We start from the raw sequence: 14,824 nt of genomic DNA, 5'->3' as shown, positions 1-14,824 counted from the left end.
AGAGTCTCAAGTAAATTGAATGATATTTTCTGTTGGATTCGTGGGGAGAAGCTGGTAATCTGTCAGGTTTTCTTGTCAGTGCTTATTGAATCTTTTATTACCTCTTTGAAAAATCTATTTCAGGACCTTCTCTGTTTGCCTCTCAGAAAAACATTTTAGGAATAAGTCATGTGCACATGTTAGAGTGTCAAATAGGAAGTTTTGAAGCTGTGACAGTTGGTTTGTTTGTGTTATTTTTCATGTTTGAGTAAAACCTTTGAAAGAATACAGGTTTATATTTGTTTTCTATTGCTACTGTCACAAATTGCTAGACGTTTAGTGACTTAAAGCAACACAAGAATAGATTCTCTCAAGAATCTATTCTCTTGGCTTTTCCAGCTTCTAGAGGACACACACGTCCCTTTCCTCATGCACCCTTCCCTTCATCCTCAAAGCCACCAACATTGCATCTCCTTGACCATTCTTCTATAGTTAATCTCCCTCTGACTCTCACACCAACTAGGAAAGGACCTCCAATGTTAAGGAACCATGGGGAGAAATTGGACCCACCTGGATAATCCAGGAGACTATCCTCTCAAGATCCTTAACTTTCACATATGAAAATTATTCATTGTTCCAGGAACATCTTTGGTGGGAGAGCATTGTTCTGTCTACCACATGGTGGAATGTTGACTAGTAGAGTTCACATTTCAAGCAATCCAATTTGGATTGTTCAGGTTTCATAGAAAAGAGTATCCTGACAAAGCACTCATTGAAAACTTAACCTCCTACTTAGTTTGATAGTATTCCTTTTATCATGATCACATTATGTAGACCTTTATATTCTGTAGATCACAGTGGTATTGTATCTGGTATTCCTAGACTGCCTTTTTTCTCCTTCACCTTTGTTGACTAATTTCAGCTTCCTTGTAACTTCAGGCACTACTCTGCACTACTCCTGTATTTATTATTAATTGTACTTCAATCTGCTTTCATGAGTCAACTTTACAATCCTTTATCTCAGAACAGTTGGTCCACAGCGGAGGCACAGAATTAACTCAGACAACGGTAGAGACAAGAAGCATCCTGTCTCTTTGCTGAGCTAATCAGTTTTCTGCCATAGCAATTTATGCTCAAACGGTTTCCTGTTGTATTCTCGATTATCCTAGATAGCGGTTATTTTAGGGTGTCTAGCATTCTTGAGTCTCAAAAAGCAAAAACGTGCCCTGAGATGATTTGTGCTCCTTGGCTTTTTAATTTAAATTTTGCAGTGGTGGATTTCCTTCCTTCGTTACTTTGCAGTTTCATTTGTTATCGATCAGAGGGCTCAAAAGTGTAAAAGTATATGATTTTTTTAAACGATATATGTGAAAACTAAAATAGGCTTCTTTGGGGCATTGCTAGATGTGCTCAAACATAGTTCTTGACCATAATTTTGGATGTTACAGAGAGGACTCAATCTCCAGATGGTGGGAATAGGTTCATTACAACCCTGAGACTGCAGAGGTTGTAATCATGGAGTATATTTCTTTATGCAAGGCGTAGAGGGATGCCTTTAAAGTGTGTTGTCAGGATGTTAGGAGCGCTTCCTATCCTTACAAACATGAATGCTTACTAATTTCTGAAACCTACTTAATAGAGAGATCTGCCTGTGTTTGACATTTAGAACTATAGATTAAAGAGCAACTAGCCCTGAGTATGAACTTATATTTATACTTAGGTATAAATGAATCATAGCACATGTTTACTAAAGTAGATGTAAAGGCAGAGTAGAGGCAAAATTCTGTATTTAGCCCATGGCAATCTGTGTCACTACTATATTAGGAACTGGGGTTATGAAAATGACTACAATATGATATGGAAACTCACATTTTATTTTATTTTTTTATTTTTTTATTTTTTTGAGGAAACTCACATTTTAATATGGAAACACAGAAATGTGGGCAAAGTATAATTGAAGGAGCTTGAGTGCCCCAACAGCAACATTTGTAAAGCACAGTAAGAACATACGGGATTGTCTCAGAGAAACCTTACCGGGCTGATGATTCCCAACTGAGCCCCCCCTCTTTTTTTTTTAAGATTTTATTTATTTATTTATTTGAGAGTGAGAGAGAGTGAGTGAGAGAGAGAGAGAGAACAGAGGGAAAGGGAGAAGCAGACTCCCTGCTGGGCAGGGAGCTGGAGGTGGGGCTTGATCCCAGGACCCTGAGCTCTTGACCTGACTGAACCACCGAGCTGCCCCAAACTGAGTTTTAAATAATGAATGAGATATTTACAGTTGATGTGGGACATTTCAGATGAAGTGTGTGTGGAATTACGTTGAATTATTCTGGTATGCTTTGGGAAGTGCTAGGCTGAGGCTTACCTAGCATGCCAGTGAAAGGGAGCAGTGAAAGATGGTTTGGGATTTAGGCAGGAATCCCATTTAGGGAGGCTTCCTCTGTCTTTTAGGAAGTTTGAACTCACCTCAGGGATGATGAGAAGCCACTGGAGAGATTTGATTAGTATAATCCCCTGAAAGAAGCTTTGCTTGTTTTACAGCAGTGTCTGCCTAGGTCTAGTCCTGGAGGGGATTAAGTTTGTAACCCAACTGAGTTTCCATAAACAATTGAAATGGAAAGCCAGTGACAGATAATGCATCTTAGATATGGCCAAAGCAAAGGATCGCTAACAAAGTAGATAGGAATATAAGATGGAAGCTGAATGAGCTAGAGAAAAATGAAGAGGTGATGTGAAAAAAAGGGGGCAAAGGGCCTTGTGAAAGAAATCCTGAATATCAATGGCAGGATATTCATTTTATTTTGTTTCTTTTTACAGAACATATATGCACAATGCAAATTCTTAGCGGTTAAATTACTAAGAAATAATTCTTAGCGGTTAAATTACTAGGGATCGATTTAACTTTGATTATTATTGTTATCAGTAATATTACTTTCCAATGGGAAATGAAATGCATTTATTTCAGCTTGGCATTGTATAAATTTTGTTTTAGGTGAGTTTTTTTAATTCTTTTTAAAAAATCATTTATTTATTTATTTATTTATTAATTCATTCATTCACTCATTCATTCATTCGAGACAGAGACACAGACAGAGGGAGAAGCAGGCTCCATGCAGGGAGCCCGATGTGGGACTCGATCCCAGGACTCCAGGATCGTGCCCTGGGCCGAAGGCAGGCGCTAAACCGCTGAACCACCCAGGGATCCTCGAGTGTTTTTAAAGTACTAGTGGCAAACATGTAAATCTAATCTTTCAACTGAAACATGACAAAACAGCTTAAAATGTCTGTTTTCAGGCACATTTAGATTATGTCAGCAGTCTACCTCCTTGGAATCATATGCTCAGGAGATCTTTTAAAGATAGAAAGTCTGGAAATAAAGTCCTGCACAGAAGCTCTAATGTTTGTCACACATTGTTATTCAGTCATTTCATATTTTATATAAATATCTTATGAAATGCTTTGTTCATTGTTCAGAGATTAAAATTTCACAGATCTCTAATGAAAAACTCAAAAATGACAGTGTTACATTTCAGACAGTGGTTCTCATTTTTTTTTTTTTTTTTTTTTCCTGCCCTAAGTAACGGGAAACTCCCAGAGCAGTAGTGGTAAGATTTCCAGTGTTGGTGATTCTCCCAGAAGGGAAAGGGCTGGGCAGGTGAGGTTCTCCAGGATTCAGTGCCATTTGGAAAAGCCCCCATAGTAGGCTGAAGAATGGTCCCTAAAGATATGCAGGTCTTAATTTCTGGAAACTGTGAATGGTATCTTCTATGGCAAAAGGGACTTTGAGATGTGATTCAATTAAGGATCATTGAGCAATGATTAAATTAAGAACCCAAGAGTCAGATTAGCCTCCAGGAGGGGAAAAGGCAGTGTGACCTCAGAGGCAGAGATTGGAGGGTGCAGCTACTAGCCAGGGAATGCTGACGATCACCGGAAGCCTAGAGAGGCAAGCAACAGCCACAGCCCTGTAGCCTGTATCAAGGAACCGGTTCTACCAATACTTTATTTAGCTTTATAAATAAGCTTTATAAGACTCAGTTCAGACTCTGACTTCCATAGCTGTGAGAAAATAAATTTCTGTTGTTTTAATCCATTGAAATTGTGGTAATTTGTTACAGCAGCATTAAGAAACTTTCAAAGTCCTTAAATGATTCTCATATTCCCCGGGGTTGACAATCAGTGTTTAGGGCTATTGATTTTAGCAATTCTTATGTAATATGTTTGCAGATCAATCATTACAAAAACTGCTCACGGAGGAAGTATAAGAGGTTGTAAATGGAAGACAATGAAATATTTTTCAAAATGTTAGCAGTGGTTCCTAGGCTATTAAAAAAGTCAGTATGCAGTTTTTTTTTAAATATTTTTTAAAATTTTATTTATTATTTATGATAGTCACACAGAGAGAGAGAGAGAGGCAGAGACATAGGCATAGGGAGACACAGGCTCCATGTACTGGGAGCCCGACGTGGGATTCGATCCCGGGTCTCCAGGATCGCGCCCTGGGCCAAAGGCAGGCGCCAAACTGCTGCGCCACCCAGGGATCCCCAGTATGCAGTTTTTAAAATTAGAATTACCTTTCTGTTTTGTTTTGAGTAACCATAAGATAAATGTGCATAATGTTTTATATATTGCGTAGAATTAATTAACTTACTGTTTCAGAGAGGCAAGGCATTTTTGGAAGAAACAGGTTTCTAATTGTTAAAAGTATTTGAGATATATATGTTGTTAGAACCGCTGACAACAGGGATCCATGGACAGCTTTCTCTGGTGCTTGTTATTTGCTAGAAGAGGCCAGTACCATCCCATTCATATTCAGATATTGAGCCACTGAATCTCTTAAAAGCTAGAAAGTAACCTTCACTCTGCAGGGAAAAGCAAAGAACTTGAACGTTTAACTAAATACCCTGTCTCTAAAACTATGACATATACCTTACTTGTACGAATTTGGTTTCAGGAACAAGAAACATATCAAAGTTATAAATATCCCTCTATTTTCTATTTAATAGAAAATTAAATTTTCTATTAAAATTTTAACCAAAATCCTCAAAGTTCCCCTGTCAGGTTAGAAAATGGTACTTTTTTGGTGATACATAAATGAAATTAAGATTGCGCAATTATTTATGTGACTATTTGTTGAATACTTCTCTCATTTTGTAGTCTAATAATTCCATGAAGTCAAGTACTGTGTGTATTTTACTCATCATTGTAAACCAGGCATGTTGCACAGTAAACACTTACCTTCTTTGAACTATTTTAATTCTTAAAATTGAAACACTTGACATCTCTTTATCTGGAAGACTGCTTCAATATAGAGTACCTTGTTGCCAGTTTTAATCAAAATTCTGTCAACTGCAGGGAAGCATTTTGCATGAGTGGCTTTATGGTACAATCTTAGTTCTTTGTGTGGTTTTCACTGATTTTATTTATTTATTTTTTTTTTTCACTGATTTTATTTAAAAGGTATCCTTTATAATGTGTATACAATAGGATATGTGGCCTTCACCCTTCTATACAATGGGAACAAAGATACAAGTACATAAAAATTGTTAAATGTAATAAAATTCTGAAATAGAAGCAATTTAACTTTTATCTAGTTGCTTTTAGATGTACCCTACAGGGATTTCTAACTTTTATTTTTCTGACCTTTATTTTTTCTAACCTTTATTTTTTACTTCCAACTGAAATTTATCATTTCCTTCACTTATAAATGTAAGCTACTACCCACAAAAGTATTGGCAGCTCCAGAGACTTGTCACAAATAAGTATCACAGATACCCTATATCACATGTAGTTCTTCGGATACTTTTTTTTTTCTTCAGATACTTTTGAAATGTTTTTTATAAGTATAACTGCAAAACTTAGGGTAGCTCCCAGACCTACTATTGTGTTTCATTATTTAATGAATTATTAATGAAGTAGCATAGGTTTCTATATCATAAATTTTGCAGATTTTTTTTACAGGTATGATAATTATATCTCGATGTAATTGTATTCCTTAAAATCCTTTGTATTTAAATTTAGCTTCATTATTCTGGGAAGGGATCCGGAGGTTCACCAGATTGCCAGAGAGGGGCATAGAATAAAAAAGGTTATGGAAAACCCCTACAATAGGAAACCTGGCCACACAGGGTGCTTTTATTATGAGATTACTTTAAAATTTTAAATCTTTCAGTTTATTTTACTGCATATTTTCAAGGGTAAAAGAGAAAGACAACGTCATTTAAAATTTTGCAGAATAGTGTCCTCTGTGTACTCAGGCTTTTCACTGACAAAAGAAATCTAAACCAGTGATAGCTGGAAGACTTGATCTAGTAATAATCATAGTAAAAGAGCCCTCATGCAAAGCAGACATTTTTAGGCACTATCATTAGTGAATTATAGAGTGTGTTGAGTTTGCAAACTATTCCATAAGGGGAAAAGTTCTCATTTTTTGTGTGAAGTTATTTCTCACCATCTGTTGAAGAGTCTGTATACTGCTTATTGAGGATCCTCATATCCATCCTTTACAGCTGCTTTTCGTTAACAAAGACATCAGCTGCATCCTTCCTTTTTCCTTAAGTTAAAAATGGGGGCAGGAGAGGTTAAAAAAAAACTTATCATGTACTGAATCATGAGTGAAATATTAGAAAATATGGATGTTTTCATCATTGTTTAGCTTAGAAGGTATGTTGAGTTTATGGCAGATTTGTTTTACTATCAGGATGGCAGAATGACAGTCCTATAGCTGTATCATTTGGCATAACCAGACACTCTGCAGAATTACAGATGTAAGGCTAATGAGGTGGCAAACAAAGGCTTTCTGGAATGTTGTCAATTAGAGTGTGTTATACAGCTGCAGATAAATATCTGAATATGCCGGAAATGATAAATGTTCACTTTGCTCTAGCATCCTTGGCCAAAGTTCTCCAACCTCGAGGGAAAATTGCAAGCTCATTTTTCCTTGGTGCGTTTAAGACATTACATAAAGATCTCATAAATCTTAATTTAAAAAACAATTTTAAAAAGTTATCTTTTTAAAGCCCAATTTGCTTATAAGTAAGTTGAGCTTTCATGATGAGGATATATCTGACTGGAACTCCACAGAATCATTTTCTTAGCCAGCAACAGCTGTGCTGTTCTTTCTAAATAGTAATAATGCTTCTATACTGCACTTGTTTTTTATTGTTGAGGAGGGCTCTTGGTGCCTTTATTGAGTTACTTTGAGTGTAGCCTGATTTTTGGGGGAATGCACAATAAAACAGAAGTGATTTAAATTTTAATATGCCTTCCTTGTACCATTAATTAAAATGATTTATGTTTGATTGCCTCCTTGAAATGGAGTGTGCTGTTAGTACTTACTGCTTCCATGGTGATGTTTTCCAACAGAACACCATTTGCAAAACAGGGTATCGAACTCTTCTGAGTCTTAGTTTATTTGCTTTGCCAGCAGGACCTTTCCTTCACTCTTGGCAGAATATACGCTCACACTGTTCTTCCCAGTCCCCATTTGGCATTTTAAATTATATTTATTGTCCAGACCTCCCACCATTTATTCGTTCAAAGTAGGAATCTTTGATCACTGATGAGCCTGTCAAGGAGGAAGGGAGAGGGAGGATGAGATAGTTCAGACCATATTTTGATCTAGATGATGAAAGCATCTAACTTTGTGAAATTCAGAAGAAAACTTCCCAAATACTAATGTAAGAGAACTTTGTTTACGCACTTCAGAGGAAAGGCACTACACTTGCTCTCTGATCTTATCAAAAAGAAAAGGGAAGCCGAAAAGAAGACCCACATATTTCAAAAAATTTTTCTAAACATTAAGAGTGACTTCTTTATTGTGTGGGCTCTTAGTCACTTAGATGACATTGCTGATAAATTGGGCATTTGTTTTTGTCACTGGCAAGAATCCGTCCTGAAACACTACTTGATCTACAGGCATTGTACAGTGTCTTTTTTTTTTTTTTTTAATCCAAGGCAGTTCACTGTTGACAGTTCTTTTCACTCTTTTCTGAATATTGGAACATATGATTGCATCAAGCTGGCTGCAGGCTGCAATGCTGACATTTTCTAGCACAAAGAATGCCCACATCACTCGAACATTTGAAAAGTGTTAATGAGCAGATCAAAAGGACTGTTGCCTGAAGCAGCTAACTTTTTTTTTTTTTTTTAAGAAATCGGCTCTCCTCCAAACTGAAATCTTCATTCTAGCAGCTAAGTAGATGAGATGTAATCCTCCCTGATGATGATAATAACAAATGAAAAAAAAATTGGAGGAGAATCAAACTCTACATATGGTTCATAAAGTGGTGAAAGTGTTTTCCAGAATCTTCAATACAGAACTAAAGGATGCTAAGTGGAAAAAATCCTGGCAACTAGGCAATATTATGCCTTTTAAAATCTGCAAATTCTCATAAAATATGGTGCATATGAATACATCCTTTTCTGAAATGGATGTGTTCTTGCACTATTTAGTACAAGAATGGGATTCTCATGACTGTTATTTTTAAAGTATTTACACTGACAGTAAGGTTTCCTTTTTTTCCTGCACTGGTTTTGCTGAAATGCAGGAATATCAGTTGGACACAGATTTTTTCCATTTTGACTTTTGAGCCAAATGGATTCAGATTATTTTCATCCTTTTTTGTTACTTATGAGGCCCGCAGTAGAGTGGAGAGAGGAACATTTTGAAACATCACATAAAAATCATTTTATTTCCTGTTCCAACATTTCTAGGTCAGTGATGTTGGGCATATTAATTAACAAGTTATGTCTCTATAAAGTGGGAATGATAATCTCCATCTTTCATAGTATAAGCTTTAAATCAAACTCTATCTATATCTATATCTATTTGTCTATCTACCTACCTACCTACCTATTTCTACCTACCTACTTATTCATCCATCCACCCATTCATCCATCTATCCATCCATTCATGCATTCTAGCAATTATTATTATTTTTTTCATCCTAGCAATGATTAACTACTCAATACATCTTTGGCCTTTTCTTTTATATCCTTTCCCTTTGCAGTTCAAACTTTATTTTAAAAGGATGTCATTTGGGCAGCCCAGGTGGCTCGGTGGTTTAGCGCCGCCTTTGGCCCAGGGTGTGATCCCGGAGACCTGGAATCGAGTCCCGCATCAGGCTCCCTGCATGGAGCCTGCTTCTCCCTCTGCCTGTGTCTCTGCCTCTCTTTCTTTCCCTGTGTCTCTCATGAATAAATAAATAAAATCTTAAAAAAAAAAAAAAAGACGGATGTCATTTAGCAGAAGAAGGTAAACTCAGAGTTTGGAGATAGATGGACCTGGGTCCTGGATTTGAGTCCTAATTCTGTTTTCTCTTTGTATATCCTTGGGCAAGTTATTGAAATTAGAGTCTCCCTCCTCTTAATATTTAAAATGGGGGTAAGTATAGTAACTTCACAGGGCTATTAGGAGAATAAGAGAAATGTTTGTGACATAGAGCAGCAACAATAAATGATGATTACTGTTAATAGTAATAAATTACAGCACAGAGATGACCCTTGGTTCTGGTTCAGTTTCTGAAGGTTTAGCCTTAGCTGTTTGTTGTGATGGTGGCTGTGTCCTTTGATTTACTTGATCAAAATTTGATTTAGATGTGGTTTTAAGGGCTGTGTTTCCATTGTTAACAATGTAGAAAATATACTTGCTAGAATTCAAAGTCAATTTAAACTCATAATAAGTCATTCATTTAGTCATACATAATATTAATTAGATATTATTGGAAAAAATGACCCTAATATTCTTTTCTGGAATAAGGTGAATACAAATGTATATTGATACATGGCCTGCGTAATTATGAGAAGGCATAGAATCAAAAGACCTGGTGGAAAAATTGTGATATGTATTTTTTTAATGTTCTATCCGAATTTTTATGTTAGAAATGACCTACAATTAATCAAATTTATTTCCTAGATGAAGAAACTTAAGATGGTCTATGACTTCCCATCTGCCATTGAGTTGATTAATTCTCTGATTTTATTGGTTGAAAGAGAAATTTGATGCTTCATTTTCTTTGAAACTAACAATATTTTAGTTTCATGGGAACCTATATCTATCTGTTTATCATTTATATATTTTTTCTCAGTATTTTTCTTTAAATTTAGAGGCTGGCTATGAGTCTTTGTGAACATTCTCAGCTAGTTCCTTCAAGTCATTGTCAATCATATTTTTTAGTATCTGCTATTTTCAGAGCACTTTATTAGGCACTGCTGATACTTATAAAGAAGGAAAAATGATTATTGCCCTTAAGAAATCTACATTCTTAAGGGATAATTGAAATTCCCAAATAAACATCTAAGTCCAAGTTAATGAAGCATGAATGATTCAACAGTGCAGCAACATTTATATTTTAGAAGTTTTTGAGCTTCTAGATAAAGCAGTAGGAGGTTGGGGGAACAGTTCTCTGAAGGTTGGATGGGACTTAACATGGAAATGGTCATTTTATTTGGGGCAAGCAAAAGGATCTTTACTTTTTCTAGAGTAGAGATACTTATAAAGGGATGTTTCTAGATAGGGTATGATGGCAAAACTACATCATACTGAGACATTTGAACAATGAGTATAGAAGAACTGGTCATATAAATGTGCTGTAAAAGAGCTTTGGTTTTCCAGGTTGTGGCTTATGTTACCAGATAAAGAGTCTCTAGTAAAGGGAATAAATGCAAAGGTGTCTTTTATTATCCTGTTGTGAGTTTGTCAATAGTGGTCATATGAGGACTTAGGTTATTTTATTTTTTTATTTTTAAGTGGGCTCCAACGCAGGGCTTGAACTCACAACCCTGAGATCAAGACCTGGGCTGAAATCAAGAGTCAGATGCTTAACCAACTACACCACCCAGGCACCCCATATTATATGAGGATTTTAAATTGAAATTCATTTGCCTATATCAATGCTAATTCTAGATGCTATGCAGGATAATGAGTATGACAAGTATGACATAAAGGATGAGTCATGGAGGAAGATGTTCAGTAATTTTCAGGAGGATATAATATAGAACCAGATTGGGGATATACTGTTTATGTTCTCAGAAATACATACTAATACATACTTGTACAAACTGGTACAAAATGTACAGGTAATAAGCAGAGTAAATTTGAAATCCTTACAAGAAAATGAAAATGAGTCCAGATACATTGTGCTCAGATTTAGTGAAATGAAGGATGTACCTTGTTCTTTTTCAAGTGAAAGAACTCCAGAGAGCACTTAAGGTAATCTGCAAAATTAAGAGTAGAAACATGATTTGTAAGGAGCTTATAATAAAAATCAGTAATTCATTGATTTCAATTGTGGTCATTGGACCCATTGACCCATTTTGAGAAGAAAACAATTAGGCTTCTGTTAGGAAAATATACCTGATTATACAGGTTAGAATGAGGGATGGGTTCGATATAGAAAAATAAGATAAATGTCTAGTTTAAGTAAGTAGAGTGTGTGGATTTTGGTGCCAAAAAAGCTTTGATAATTATCGACTATCAATCAATGTTATCAGTGTGTTATTACTTAAAATGTGTAGAATAGAAGTAAAGACTAATGGAGGTGCATCTGTTTGGTCTGAGTACCATACATTTACTTATAATGGCATGGCTACACATAAAATGCTATTATCACTTCCTTAAACCCCTGTAGAGATATTGACCAAATGAATGTGTACTAAAGAAATGGACTAAGATGACCAAATAACTTAGGACCATTGCATGAGAAATAGTAGTGATGTTTAGTTTCCAGATGAGTAGGGCTCAGTAGTTACACAGTTATTATCCTAGTATTCAAAAATAGAGACTGCTCTCTTCTGGAAGAAAGATTAGTTTGTGTGTGTGTGTGTGTGTGTGTGTGTGCGTGTGTGTGTGTGTTCACATCCTAGGATCAGGACTAAAGAGTGGAAACTACAGAAACTTTGGCTTCTTTTGGGGGAAAATCTTTCCAATGATGTGAATTCCTTGCCAATGGAATGAATTGCTTTGTGAGGTAGTGAATTTCTCTTTATTACAGGAATTAAAACATAGTTGGACTACAACTTGGTGGAACGTTTTCAGAATATTGAAGTTTTGATTGAATATGAATTGGAGAAGTTGAAAAATGTACTAGATATTTTTAAGGTCCAAAGAATTATGAGTTTATGCTTTTAGGTGGTAATAGTGGGAATAGAATGCAAAGAAGTCTTCCTTCTTCCCTTGTTCTTCCTCTCCTTCCTTCCTTCTTCCCTCTCTCTCTTTGTCCCTTCCTCCCTCTTTTTTCTCCCTTTTTCACCTCCATCCTTTTTCTCTCCTCTCTACCCCTTCCTTCCTTCCTTCCTTCCTTCCTTCCTTCTTCCTTCCTTCCTTCCTTCCAAAATAGATAATCCACTTTGTGCCAGACACTTAACTAAGTCCTGGGAGTACAGTGAGCAACAAAGCAGATGTAAATTTCCTACTCATGGAAATTACACTTTTGTGGAGCTAGTTAAAAATGATCAACTCTGATAGATGCTAGGGAACAAATGGGGCATTTATGCATATGAAAGGAATCTTATGTGCATTGGGAAGATTGAGGGGAGTTCTGGGGTAGGAAGGTGAGGGAGAAAGAGAGAGAGAGAGAAAGAGAGAAATATTTCAAAGAATCTATTGGATATGGTAAATAATTTGGTAAAGTCATTTAGATAAGAAGAAGAAATTATAGATGTGAACATTCTGAGACTGCAACTAGAAGGAATAATTTCCTTCAAAGAAACAGGAAAGAAGAGTTGGCCTTTATGATCCCTTTGAGTATGAAATATTGATAGATCTGGTTTTCACTGACTGAGTTTGGACGTGCAGTTTGATAATGATGTGAGAGGTACTTTCTTTCTATAAAGGAAATACACCTGTAGCTTAATAATCTTTATTTTATTTTACTACAGCATTATTTTAAATCTTAATCCCCCACTGGCATTTATTTCTGGGCTAATTATAAAAGTTCAGTTTTTTTTTTAATCTTTCAAAATGGCTATAAAGAATGGAAATTTTATGTTTATTGATGAAATTGAATTAAATAAAAGGGCTGAATAGAAATAGTGGCATTATTAGTAGCACTGAAACTTTTGAATGAGTTAGAAATTTAGTCTAACTAAATGTCTTGATGTGTAGTCTAACTAAATGACTAGATGTCTAGTCACATCTTTGTGGAGATTGGATCTGTCAGAGATTTAGATCCAAAGTATAATTTGAACAATGAAATATTATACATAAAATTAAGAGTTCTCTAAACACTATCAATAGCATTACATTTTTAAAACCTTTCAGTATGGAAAATTTCAAACATGTACAAAGAGACAGTCTAAAATAGTGAATTCCCTCCTGTCTCTTTCAACTTCAATGATTCTCAGTTTATGGCTAATTTTATTTCATCTATAATCCGCTCCGCCTACCCACCCCAAATTATTTTGGTGAAATATCAGAATCATATCATTTCATATGAAAGATTTTCAGCATATATCTTTATTTATTTTTTTAAAAGATTTTATTTATTTATTCATGAGAGACAGAGAGAGAGAGAGAGAGGCAGAGACACAGGCAGAGGGAGAAGCAGGCTCCATGCAGGGAGCCCGACGTGGGACTCGATCCCGGGCCTCCAGGATCACACCCCGGGCTGCAGGCAGCGCTAAACCGCTGCGCCACCAGGGCTGCCCAGCATATATCTTTAAAAGAAGGGCAGTCTTTTAAAAACATATCCAATGCAAGAAATACTAAGAGGGACCCTTTCAGCAGGAAAGAGACACCAAAAGCAACAAAAACTAGAAAGGAACAGAGATAATCTACAGAACAGTGACTTTATAGGTAATACAATGGCACTAAGTTCATACCTATCAATAATTACTCTGAATGTAAGTGGCCTGAATCCTCCAATCAAAAGAGATAGAGTATTGGAATGGATAAAAAAACAAGACCCATCAATTAGCTGCTTACAAGAGACTCATTTTAGACCCAAAGACACCTCCAGATTGAACGTGATAGGGTGGAGAACCTTTCTGTCATGCTAATGGGCATCAGAAGAAAGCTGGAGTAGCCATACTTATATCAGACAAACTAGATTTTAAACCAAAGACTGTAATAAGAGCTGAAGAAGGGCACTATATCATAATAAAGGTGTCTATCCAATAAGATCTAACAATTGTATATATCTGGCTGCTCCAACTTGGGAGCAGCCAGATATATAAATAAATTAATAACAAACTCGAAGAAACTCCTTGATAATAATCCAATAATAGTAGGGAACTTTAACATCCCACTCACAGCAATGGACAGATTATCTAAGCAGAAGGATCAGCAAGGAAACATTGACTTTGAATGACACACTGCACCAGATAGACTTAACAGATATTTTCAGAGTATTTCATCCTAAAGCAGCAGAGTACACATTCTTTTTGAGTGCACATGGAATATTCTCCAGACAGATCATATATACTGGGTCACAAATCAGGTCTTGACCAGTACAAAATGATGGAGATCATACCATGCATATTTTCAGACCACAATGCTATAAAACTTGAAGTCAACCACAAGAAAAAAAATTGGAAAGACCACAAATCCATGGAGGTTAAAGAACATCCTACCAAAGAATGAATGGATCAACCAGGAAATTAAAGAAAAAACAATACATGAAAGCAAATGAAAATGAAAACACAACAGTCCAAAACCTTTGGGATGCAGCAAAGGTCATCCTAAGAGGGAAGTATATAGCAATACAGGCCTTATTCAAGAAACAAGAAAAGTCTAAAATATACAACCTTACCTTACACCTAAAGGAGCTGGAAAAAGAACAGCAAATAAAGCATAAAACCAGCAGAAGAAGGGAAAGAATTAAGATTAGAGCAGAAATAAATGATG

At 35.9% G+C, this 14,824-nt stretch overlaps 1 protein-coding gene across 3 annotated transcripts in view; it reads left to right on the top strand.

Moving 5' to 3' along the window:
* ANTXR2 (ANTXR cell adhesion molecule 2) overlaps window positions 1–14,824 on the top strand; it is a 160,112-nt gene that overhangs the window by 71,865 nt on the left and 73,423 nt on the right. The window lies entirely within an intron of this gene.

Source organism: Canis lupus, chromosome 32 (assembly GCF_003254725.2).
Source record: "Canis lupus dingo isolate Sandy chromosome 32, ASM325472v2, whole genome shotgun sequence".
NCBI lineage: Eukaryota > Metazoa > Chordata > Mammalia > Carnivora > Canidae > Canis > Canis lupus.
The sequence above is the reverse complement of the archived record's forward strand: the minus strand, read 5'-3'. Positions and strand labels throughout refer to the sequence as shown.